Genomic DNA, 10,540 nt, shown 5'->3' on the forward strand with positions numbered 1-10,540 from the left:
CATAGAAATTTTTAATCAAACAAATTAAAAACTGAGGTTAGATTTTTTTCATTCAGTAATTTTGGCGGGGGCGTCACTGACTTTTCACAGAACCGGTATATTTAATTTTCACAAACTTTTTTATATATTCTCGCAAAAATCTCTTTTTCAAAAACACGGGGATGAAGATCGAGCGGACCGAGGCCAACGAAAAATTTGTGACAAATGAAAACCCGCCCCCAGGCATGCCAGCGCATTTCGCACTGCCACTACGCCTAAAATTTCAGGATTAAAGTCACTCTAAAAAAATTTTAAAAAAAAAAAATTATTGTAAGAAATTTAAATTTAAAAATAATAAAAGAATTAAATCTTCAGCTCAAAATCCTCACAAACAACGGAGGATGTCTCAGGGCATAAATAAACCTTTTTTGGTTAAAAAGACACAACCCAAAATTTTTATGTATTAAAAGAATGTTATCGAAAAAAATTAAAATTTTTTAAATACAGGATACATAATCTATATTGTAAATGTCCCAATTTCTTTTTTAAAATCTACAACTGTCCTCGCGTTGAAATTTAAAAGGACTCCACAACGTACTTTGGGGCGTCCCCAAATGGGGGAATTGGGGGACTTTCGGGGCGGGGCCAAAAACGTCTTTTGGGCCCCACGAATGGGGGACATTGAGGATATATTGGACTCCAAAGACTACTTTGGGGTTTTGTGGGAAACGTTTTCTTCACGATTTTTTTAATCTCATGTACTTTGACTTTTAATTAAATAATTAATTACTTTAATTAATTTTTTTTATTTTTTAACTTAATATATTTTTTTTTTTCTACAAAATTGGTTCTTTGTTTTTTTTTAATTTTTGTGTCTAGCAAAATTTAAAAACAGACTATAAAATTTTTTTAAAGATAAGGATTGAAAAAATTTAATAAAAAAAAAAATTATAAAAATATTTCTTACAATACTCACCTTTTTAAGGTATAAAATATTATAAACGAATAATTAAAAAAATAAAAATTTTTTTTGTAGCACAAGAAAAGATATTTTGGATGAATTTTTTTTATGTTTGCGCGAAATAATAATCGCACACAAAATGGAATAAATTTTAATTTTTAAAATAGCTCTTATGCAAGTCAATTCTTGAGTGTGATAAAAGCATTTTTACATGCGTTTATCGCATTGTATGCCCAATTTTATTTTTTCACATCATTTAATAACTTACGTTTTTTGTCGCGATGTAATTAACGATGTACGCTCATTAAATTCTTGATACATTTTTGGGTATATCAAAACTTTAACATAAATCACTTTATACACATCATCGAAGCTACTGAAGTAATAACTAGAATCTCGGGTCTCTTATTTTCATTCTGTACACTATCGGATGCAATAATAAATGTGTTATCAGAGCCCTGTAAATATATCGCAACCTAGGGGTTGATCAACTTAGGCTTCACATTCTTTTAAAAATTAAATGCACATGAATGAAAGGGTAATTATCAATCAAATGAAAAAAAAAAAACTCAATTAAAAATTTTTTTTTGCAAGAGTACATTTAATCGGTCGTTGTGTGACTTTATATTTGTAAATATATCTTTAATTTTCTTGTATTAATAAAGTATTTTAAACTGTCTCACATAAATGCATTTTTAGAAAATACATATCATATTGTTTATAACAAGTAAGGCAAAATTTAATTATGTATATATTCGATATTATTTCTCAGAATTTTTTTATATTTTTTTTTTTTATATATCATATTTTATATATATGTATATTACAAATGCGCAGGGTTTAACTTTTTGTCTTCGGCAAACATGGGACATCCTGTAATTGATCTGGCTCTGACATGCAAACTGTTTGGGTTTTCACAATATCTGGGTTTTTTGGAATGAGCAAGCCGCTTTTTTAGCCGCCCAGGCTTATGATATTTTAAAGAGTAAGGTTTCTTGATAAATTATTTTTACTTCATATTATCATACTAGACAATGATTCTAATTATATACGATAAATATAACGTTGTAAAACAATGGAACAATTTAAATTTGCGCATTACTATGTACATTTCATTAAACACATCTATTATACACGTATTATATTATTTTATTTTATTTTTTATAATAAATGTATTATTAAAAAAAAGAATTCTTGTTTTTATTTTTTAGTAATTTTTTTTTTTCTACGTTTTCGTATTTTTTAAAAGGGTTTTTTTTTTACACATTATCTGCCCTTTTTAGTTAATCAAACGTTATGTACGAAATAATAACATAAAGCAATTTAACACGGCAAATAAAACAATATAATGAGGGAACTAGATAATGATATCAAAAAATATTTATTTTTTTTTAGGAAAACCGCAAAAAGTGTTATGCGTCCCCGGTCCGGGATTGCTACATGTTATTGGGGGTATGGCAAATGCACAAATAAATTATTGGTAAAGTGATCCGTATTGTATTTTTTTATTAAATCTTCTTTAACTGCAGTTTCAACGCGATTTTCAACGACTTGCGTTATCGGCAAAAACTTCATTAGAATGAAACATTATAAAGTCCAGAATCACATTATGCATAAAATATTGCGAAATACATATATATAAAGATTGGAATATGCAAAATTTGATGGAATGAGATTATGAAAGAAATTTAAATTTCTTTTTTCGTATTTATAAAGGAAACCAACACATGCGGCAATTTCATCGTAATTTGTTTGTCTCGTGTCTAGCTGATGATTGTCATGGAAATTATCCATCCAACTGTCATCCGATTTGTAATGTGATTGCGATCTTCGTAACATTGATCACAGCAATGCGTCAAGGCGATTATATAACTCTTATATGTTCTGTTTATTTTTTTCTAATAAAGAGATCGGATTTCGTTTGCGCGTACATGATACATTTTTATATTTGCGTAAAGACGACAGGAAATTTGTTTTTGGGACTATTTCTATTTATTCAAAATTTACGAGGCTTCTTAGCACAAAGTTTTATTATAGTAAAAACCTTTTTCGGATGTTTTACAGGCCTGTGCTCGATTAGGCGGATCTTGTCCGGAGGATCACGAGGGGATCGGCGGATTCAAGAATGGCCTCAGGTCGAGGCGAGCAGACCTTACTGTAATATGCCGCAAGACCACCATCGGCTCCCACTAATACCAATGCATTTGAAAAGCTGTGCGGTTCGCTACTTACGGCAGACCAGGTAAAATTAGAGGGATTTTTAAACTTATTGTTAGCTCTAGTACTAGGTAAAGAAATTAATTTTTTTAGTAAATTTCCTAGTAAATTTGATAAAAATATTAAAAATTGTAATTTATTTTTTCAAGTTTTAATATATAAAATATTCGATTTTATATTTTATAACAGTTATGTTACTTTCAGGTGCTGTTTATCTCGATTACCCGCTACATTATTAACGCAAAGTGCAGATGAAAACAAAATATTTAAGGCTTTTTTCCTTGCTTGCCACCGCCGTTAATCTAACCCCGATGCGAAATTAAAACGGCGAGCGGGGAATTTATTGATAAGAGCGAAAAAGCCTTTGGTGATAGTCGGTAAAGGTAAGCGCAAGGATTTCGCAGAGAATTTTTTTACTTTACCATTCTTTTTCCTTTTTTTTCCTTTATTTATTTTCTTTATACGTAGGTGCAGCTTACGGTCGAGCTGAAGATCCAGTGAAGAATTTATCTATTCGACGAATGTACCCCTTTTTGCCAACCCGATGGGAAAAGGGGTTGTACCAGATACGGATGAGCGTTTTGTTTCCAGCCGCGGACATCTGCCTTGCTACAATCCGATGTGATTTTATTGTTAGGACGCAAGATTTTAATTGGATGTTGCACTTTGGACGACCACCTAAGTTCAAAGCGACGTTAAAATCATACAGGTTTAAATCGGTGACAGTCTTTGATAGTGCATCCTTCGGGAAAATACACAATAGGATGCACTAATTTTCTCTTTTTTTTTTATTGAAATTAAATTAAATTAAAACATTAAACGTAATCTTTCGTAAGATTCTTCGGCGATAATTGAAATATTTTAATTATTTTTTTAAGAAAATTTTTTAAAAATTTAAGGGCTATTAAAACCAAACAATATTAAGAAAGATTCTTAATACGATATTAATTATTTTTATAATATTAATATAAAATGTAGATCGATTTGTGCGCCGAAGAGCTGCAAATTTCGGTGCCTTCCGCCGTCGCGATACAACGGACATTGCGCCCGCAACGGAATATTTGTTGAACGTGTTGAAAAGTCGAAATGGCACGTCGACCGAAACGATTCGTGTGGAAGGACCTTGGCGGCGAAAACTGAGAAGAATAAGCAATTAGTTCACTGAGCATATATTTTAATTAACGTAATAAGTTTTAATTATACGTTAAATAAAGATTCTCTTTTCTCTGGTGCGATCAATTCGCGGTAATTCTTCGTTCATTTATAGCACATGTCATTGGATACAAGTGTGCCTCTGAATTATTATACCTTTTTTAAACTATTCAAGATGTCATAACCGAACGGTAAGTATACTTTATATTTTATATCATTTACATGTAAAATTCTGTAAACAATTGGTAGAAAGTGGGGAAAGCACGCTTGATGAACGTTTTTTTTAAACTGCGAAAAATGCATGTATTTAATTTGCTTTTATATTTAAAAAAAGAAAAAATTAATATAGAGATTGTATGTTTTTCTCTTTTTCTATATTCTTAAGTACCATAAATTAATTTATAAAATTATAAAAAATTTGCATGTGTTTTGAAATTTTTTATAGTAAAAATCTTATCTATATTTTACAGTTTGTATCATTTGTTCCGAAGGAGCTAATACAATGGAAAATCGGACGAACTATTCTCTTAAACGATTTACCTCGCCATAGATTGGGACGCCCGGAACATTCGGTACTATGGGTTTTAGGACTTGGATTTTGCAATCGCGGCTGCCCTTTATTGTAAAGACAATGCAACCAAAAAAGAGAGTGATCTGTGTGGAAGGGGACAGCGCTTTCGATTCTCCGGAATGGAATTGAGACTATTTTTCGGTAACCTCAAAAGAAAATTGTGAAGAGAGAAGATGGTATTTTATGCGCAAAAAATATTAAAATTAAAACCCAAAACCACGACCTTCTCTTCTTTGCAGTATAAATTACCGGTGATTATTAAAATCGTAAATAATAACGGTATATACGGTGGTTTCGATAGCGAAAATTTCAGACAGTTGCAGGCATCTGGAGATCCTACGCAAGTGTATGTATCTCTTTAAATCTTAATATAAATACAAAAATTAGATTGTTTCATATTATTGTAGAATTTTTAGGATCTAAATATATTTTTTCTGAATATCAACACTCTTGCATGTGATTATATATTCAGATACTTGTATACATTATTAAATTAAAATTATATTTTTAGGACGCCTCCATATTCTTTAACATCTGAAACTCATTAAAGAGAAAATGATGGAAATGTTTGGTAAAAAAGGATTTTTTTCACTAAATGTGGAACAAATTCAGCAAGCACTAAAGCTAACCCTCAAGGTAAAATTGTTTTATTGAATTAGTTATTAGACAGTAGTTTTTAAATGTTAAAGTGAGTGCAACTTAAAAAATTTGTTTCAGGTAAAGACAGTCCAGTCTAATAAACCTTATGATCAACCCGCAAGCAGATCGCAAGCACCAAGAATTCAGTTGGTTAACAGAATCAAAATATAAGTTGCAAAATATGTTATTAGATAAATTTCCATATTTATATACTTTCTCACTCTCTTTTTTGAAGAATTACATTTATAGGTTAAATTATTGATATGGTTAAAAATAACGAGTGCAGGATTTTTGTGGGCTATAAATTCTGTGCATTGGAACCATATTTTTTGATATTGTACTTTTTACAATTCAAAAATGCGAAGCTTCTCAAACAATTTGTCTGTAATAAAAGACTAATCACCACACAAAAATATCTGACATCTTAGTTTGATATAATGATAAAAAAGATATAATGTTTAGAAATATGTAATTATAGTGCAAGAATTTAATAGGTTTCCATATGGTTCGTCAGTTATATATAAATACAAGAACAATTAATTAATATTATTAAAAATAATAAGGGTATGTAAATAGGTTATTTTTATATATTTTATATCATTAATCCTGAAATTTTTTTTATTATATGGAATGTTTATTAAATATATATGATATATATTTATATATATATATGACATACAAACACAATGTTTATAGTCAATCTCAATTATTCAATTGCTCCAATTTTTCCATAACTTTGTGGATGGGGATCGAGTTAACAAATTCGTTTCTGACCTGTTTTGGGGGTTGCTCTCATTAATAACATCTGCCCACTTCAATCCCTATCCTGAGCCTTCTTAGATAGAATTTCATTCGCTGTGTCAACTACTTTTGCAAGTGTCCGTGTCTTTCACAAGCCCTTCGATACATTCCAGGCCTTTTTTGAAAAAATTCACAATTGCGTTAATTTAATTATCCGTTATTGATGAAAAAAAACACACCTTAAAATAATATGCATATTTACATCTTCAAAGTAATGTCATTGATGGAATTAATGTTTCCTGGATCCGACGTCGATTTTCCCTCATTAAAGAACGATTACTAATTATATCTGTCAATGAATCGAAATTGAAAGTCACAATTGTATCACCATATTTATATATATTTTTTAATATTAATTTCAAAACCCAAAATCATGGAATTTTAACCGCCGAAGCCGAAAGTCGGGGAAAAAACAATGCATATGGTTAGTCTGACTTGATTCGCGCGTAAATAAAGCCGCCATTTGTAAAGTGTTTGCAGAAGCGATTTCTTCGCAAAAATATCGATCGTAATTTTCGATTTATCGATTCTTAATATCGATTTTAATATCGATACTAAACGGAGACAACTTCACTGCACACCCGATTAAGGGTCGCAGTACAACCCAGGCAACTCCGAATTGATATTGGATACCTCGTTGCGGGGGACAACGCGAAAAATCCGGTTTCAGTGGGGGCCCAAAGGGCCCAGAAACAATTCTCGGGTTTTATGTATGGGTATGTCGTAACGTAAACACCAACTGCATGCTCACCGGACACACTAAGAGAGACAAGGACCGATAACATGTTCTCTTGTTCATTACCGTGCCGGTTACGCGAGATCCGCCTAATGCTTTTGGCTTCCGAGCAGAAAGCAGTAAGTAGCAAGATATTAAGCACCCTTTTTGAAATTGTATATATGTATGCAATATGTGCATACTTATGTTATATAAATATATATAATATATATATATATTAATATCATATATTATATAAGGATATTTTATAATTTTGATTCTTTTTGTTTATTAAATGCTATGTAAATTGTCCAAAATTATAACGTGAAACGTTAATGTATAATCAATGCAAGAGTCAGTATATCACCCAGTAATAAATTAGAGTTCAATTATCAATATCATTTTTTTATAATATTAATAGATAATTAGAAATAGAAAAATAAAAAAAATATTTTCGGCGTTTTAAAATTTTTTAATCTATTAAATTTTTTACCTCTCACATATAAAATGTAAAATATTCGGGAAAATAATTAAATAAAAATCTACATACATGGTGTGATGGTGCAATGATTTACTTAAATTATTACGGAATTATTTGCTTTATTATTATAGATGTGGGGTTAAAATGATTAAAAATTTCAATATCAATTTTTAAGTTTTCCCTATAAAAAAATATTCTATGTTTCTATTTTCCAAATTTATATTAAAAAAAATTTGATATTGATATATTTGAACTCAAGTTTTTTTACTGATTAAATATTCTTGCTTTGAGCCATCTACGTTCTCGTAAGTTCTTCATTCGAAGTACTTTGTAGCAGAGAGAAAAAATGAGTTAAAATGAACATCAATAATCTATATTATATCTTAATATTATAATATATAATATTTCATTTATTTATAAAAAACATTTTAAAAGTAAAATTAAAAGACATGACAAGATGTTCGTTTGTGCCATAAAAGCTTCAACAATAATTTTTACTGCAATGAGTTAATCCATAATGTTAATATAATAAAAATTTAAAATATTAAAAATTTTAAAAATTTTTTAAAAATTAATTGAAAAAAAATTTAAATATTTTTATATTTAAAATTCTTCCTCAATTAACTTAAAAATTTTTTAAATTTTTAAAAATTTAAAATACTATATTATAAAATAATTGTTATTTTAATGGATTATTAATTGAATGAAGCTAGACCCTTTTAATGGTTTTATACTGCTTTACCGGAGAGAGCATCAATTTCTTTCTCTCTTACATCCTAGGGTGAGCGTCCAGTAGGTACAAACACTAAAAATATTAAATTTAATTTTTTATGTTTGATAATTTATCATTAAATACTATTTCAGAAAATTTCAATTTTATTTCATATTTATGTTTATAAATTAAATTAAAACATTAAAAATTTTAATACATATAATAAAATGCAATACATAAAAGAAAATTATTATAAAATGTCATCTAAAATAGTTTTTAATTTTTGTTCTTTATTTACATTGATAATATACAAAAAAAAAAATAAATGATAGCTTTTGCTGACATTATCTCTCAATTTGCATCCGTGTGCTCACTATAAGTGTTTGACCTAATGGACGCTATCTTTATGCGATGTAGAGAGAAAAATGGAATGATGCTCTTCCTGTCAAGCTCACATGTTACCACAGAAATTTTCCCTGCTCTTATGAATCAGGGAATCTTATCGCCAGATATTTCATAAAATAAGTGACATAACTTCGTGAATTTTTTTTTAATATTTTTTATATAAAGCAGTCCTCTAAAGCCGGTTTTACAGTTTCCTTTTAAAATTTATAATAAATAAAATACGGACTCGCGGCTAACCCAACCTTACCCTTCCTAGCTGTGCATTCCCCAAGTTTATTAAAATTTTTATTTTTATCTTTTTCATAAAATAGCTTTTAAGGACTACAAATGAGTTTACTGATAAGAATATCCTAAATTTAATAAGATTCTTCATATTTTCGCTAATATTCTGAAAAAAGAATCCTTTAATTCCCGGCCGGCGATGGGCTTCCACCAGTCGCCTGCCGCCCAAATAGACAGATCGCCAAAGGCCTGCCAAAAGAAGAGACCCCATTTCATGCGATAGACTTTGTTTACCACCCTTGGCCTGGTTCGAGTCCGTGCAAATTCGTAATTTGGACAAAGACTTGCCCCTGGTTCGAGTGCTAAATTCGTAGACTCGACCAAAGACTTTGCCCTGTGCAAGTCCAGCTAAATTCGTTGACATACAAAGACTTTGCCCTGGTGCGATCCAGGCAAATTTGATCATGAGAAATTTGAGAGATTGGCCTGTTGTGTGTGTGTGTGGTGTGGGGAGAGAGAGAGAGAGAAAGAGAGGGGAAAAGAGAGAGAAGAGAGAGAGAGAATTTTTTACATATATCATATATATATAAAATTTATTAAATATAAAAAATTTTTTACACTAAAATGTTTTTTATAATAATCACATTAAATGTTAAAACAGTTCAAAAATTTTTAATCTTTTTTAATTTAATTTTATTAAGAAAATTTTGATTTTACATTAAGAATTTAAAGGCTTTAGTCTTGTAAAATTTATAACCTACGCCAATTAACACTTATTTTGAGTATTTAAAATACTATAATTACAGAAATTTAAGATCAAATAAAAAGGGTTTTAATTTCCCGAAATAAGGGGGAAAATTGGCGTTACTAATAAAAAATTTCTATAAGGGGTTTTAAAAAAGTATAAGAATAAATGGGTATATTTAGCCGGGAAGGGGAAATGTAAAATGTAAGGAAATTTTTGAAAATTTTTTTTCGGTTTTTAAAAAAATTTTAAAAATGTACACCAGGTACAAAAAATTAAACTTGGAAAAATTGGGAAAACTTAAAATTGGGATTAAATTTTCCCAAATTTTATTTTAAAATTTTGATATAAACCCCTTTTCTTTCCCCCCCAAAAGGCTCACAAAATATAGCCCATTTATTTGTGGGGAATTTTTTAAATTCCTTATTTTTCAAATTCAAACCCTTTTTAAAGGGACCCAAAAAAATTTTACGTTTTCAAAATTTAAAAATTTTTATTTACCCAGGGGTTTTTTTCTAAAAGGGAAAAACTTTTTTTCGCAGTCTAAAAAAATTGAAAAAATTTTAAAAATTTTATGATAAAAATTTTTTTAATTTTTTTTACAAAATTTTTATATTATGCCCCATCCCTTTTAAAAATTTGGGGGTTTATTTTACCTTTTATTTCTTTTTTAAAAAAAAAAAAAAACAAAAAAACTTTCCCAATCAAAAAAAACCGGGCCCGCCGCGAACGGAAAAAGCCAAGAAACCCCCGCAATTTCCCGAATCTCGTAATTTTTTTGGGAAAAAACAACCAAATTTTAACGAAAAAATTGGGAAATTTCAAATCACTGGGGACCCAAATATAATTTTACAATAATAATTTTTTATTTAACTACATAAAAAAATGTTACGAAAACCGCAAACGAAAAGTGGTGGGAAGGGAAAAGTAAATTTTGTTG

The 10,540-nt window shown here is 29.3% G+C and overlaps 1 pseudogene; it reads left to right on the plus strand.

Annotated features, from left to right (window-relative positions):
* The first annotated feature begins 1,803 nt into the window (after positions 1-1,803).
* Positions 1,804-5,781, plus strand: LOC146719599 (2-hydroxyacyl-CoA lyase 1-like; annotated as a pseudogene).
* Positions 5,782-10,540: the final 4,759 nt, after the last annotated feature.

This window comes from Nylanderia fulva, unplaced genomic scaffold, assembly GCF_048542155.1.
Source record: "Nylanderia fulva isolate GAGA-0341 unplaced genomic scaffold, ASM4854215v1 Scaffold920, whole genome shotgun sequence".
Lineage (NCBI taxonomy): Eukaryota > Metazoa > Arthropoda > Insecta > Hymenoptera > Formicidae > Nylanderia > Nylanderia fulva.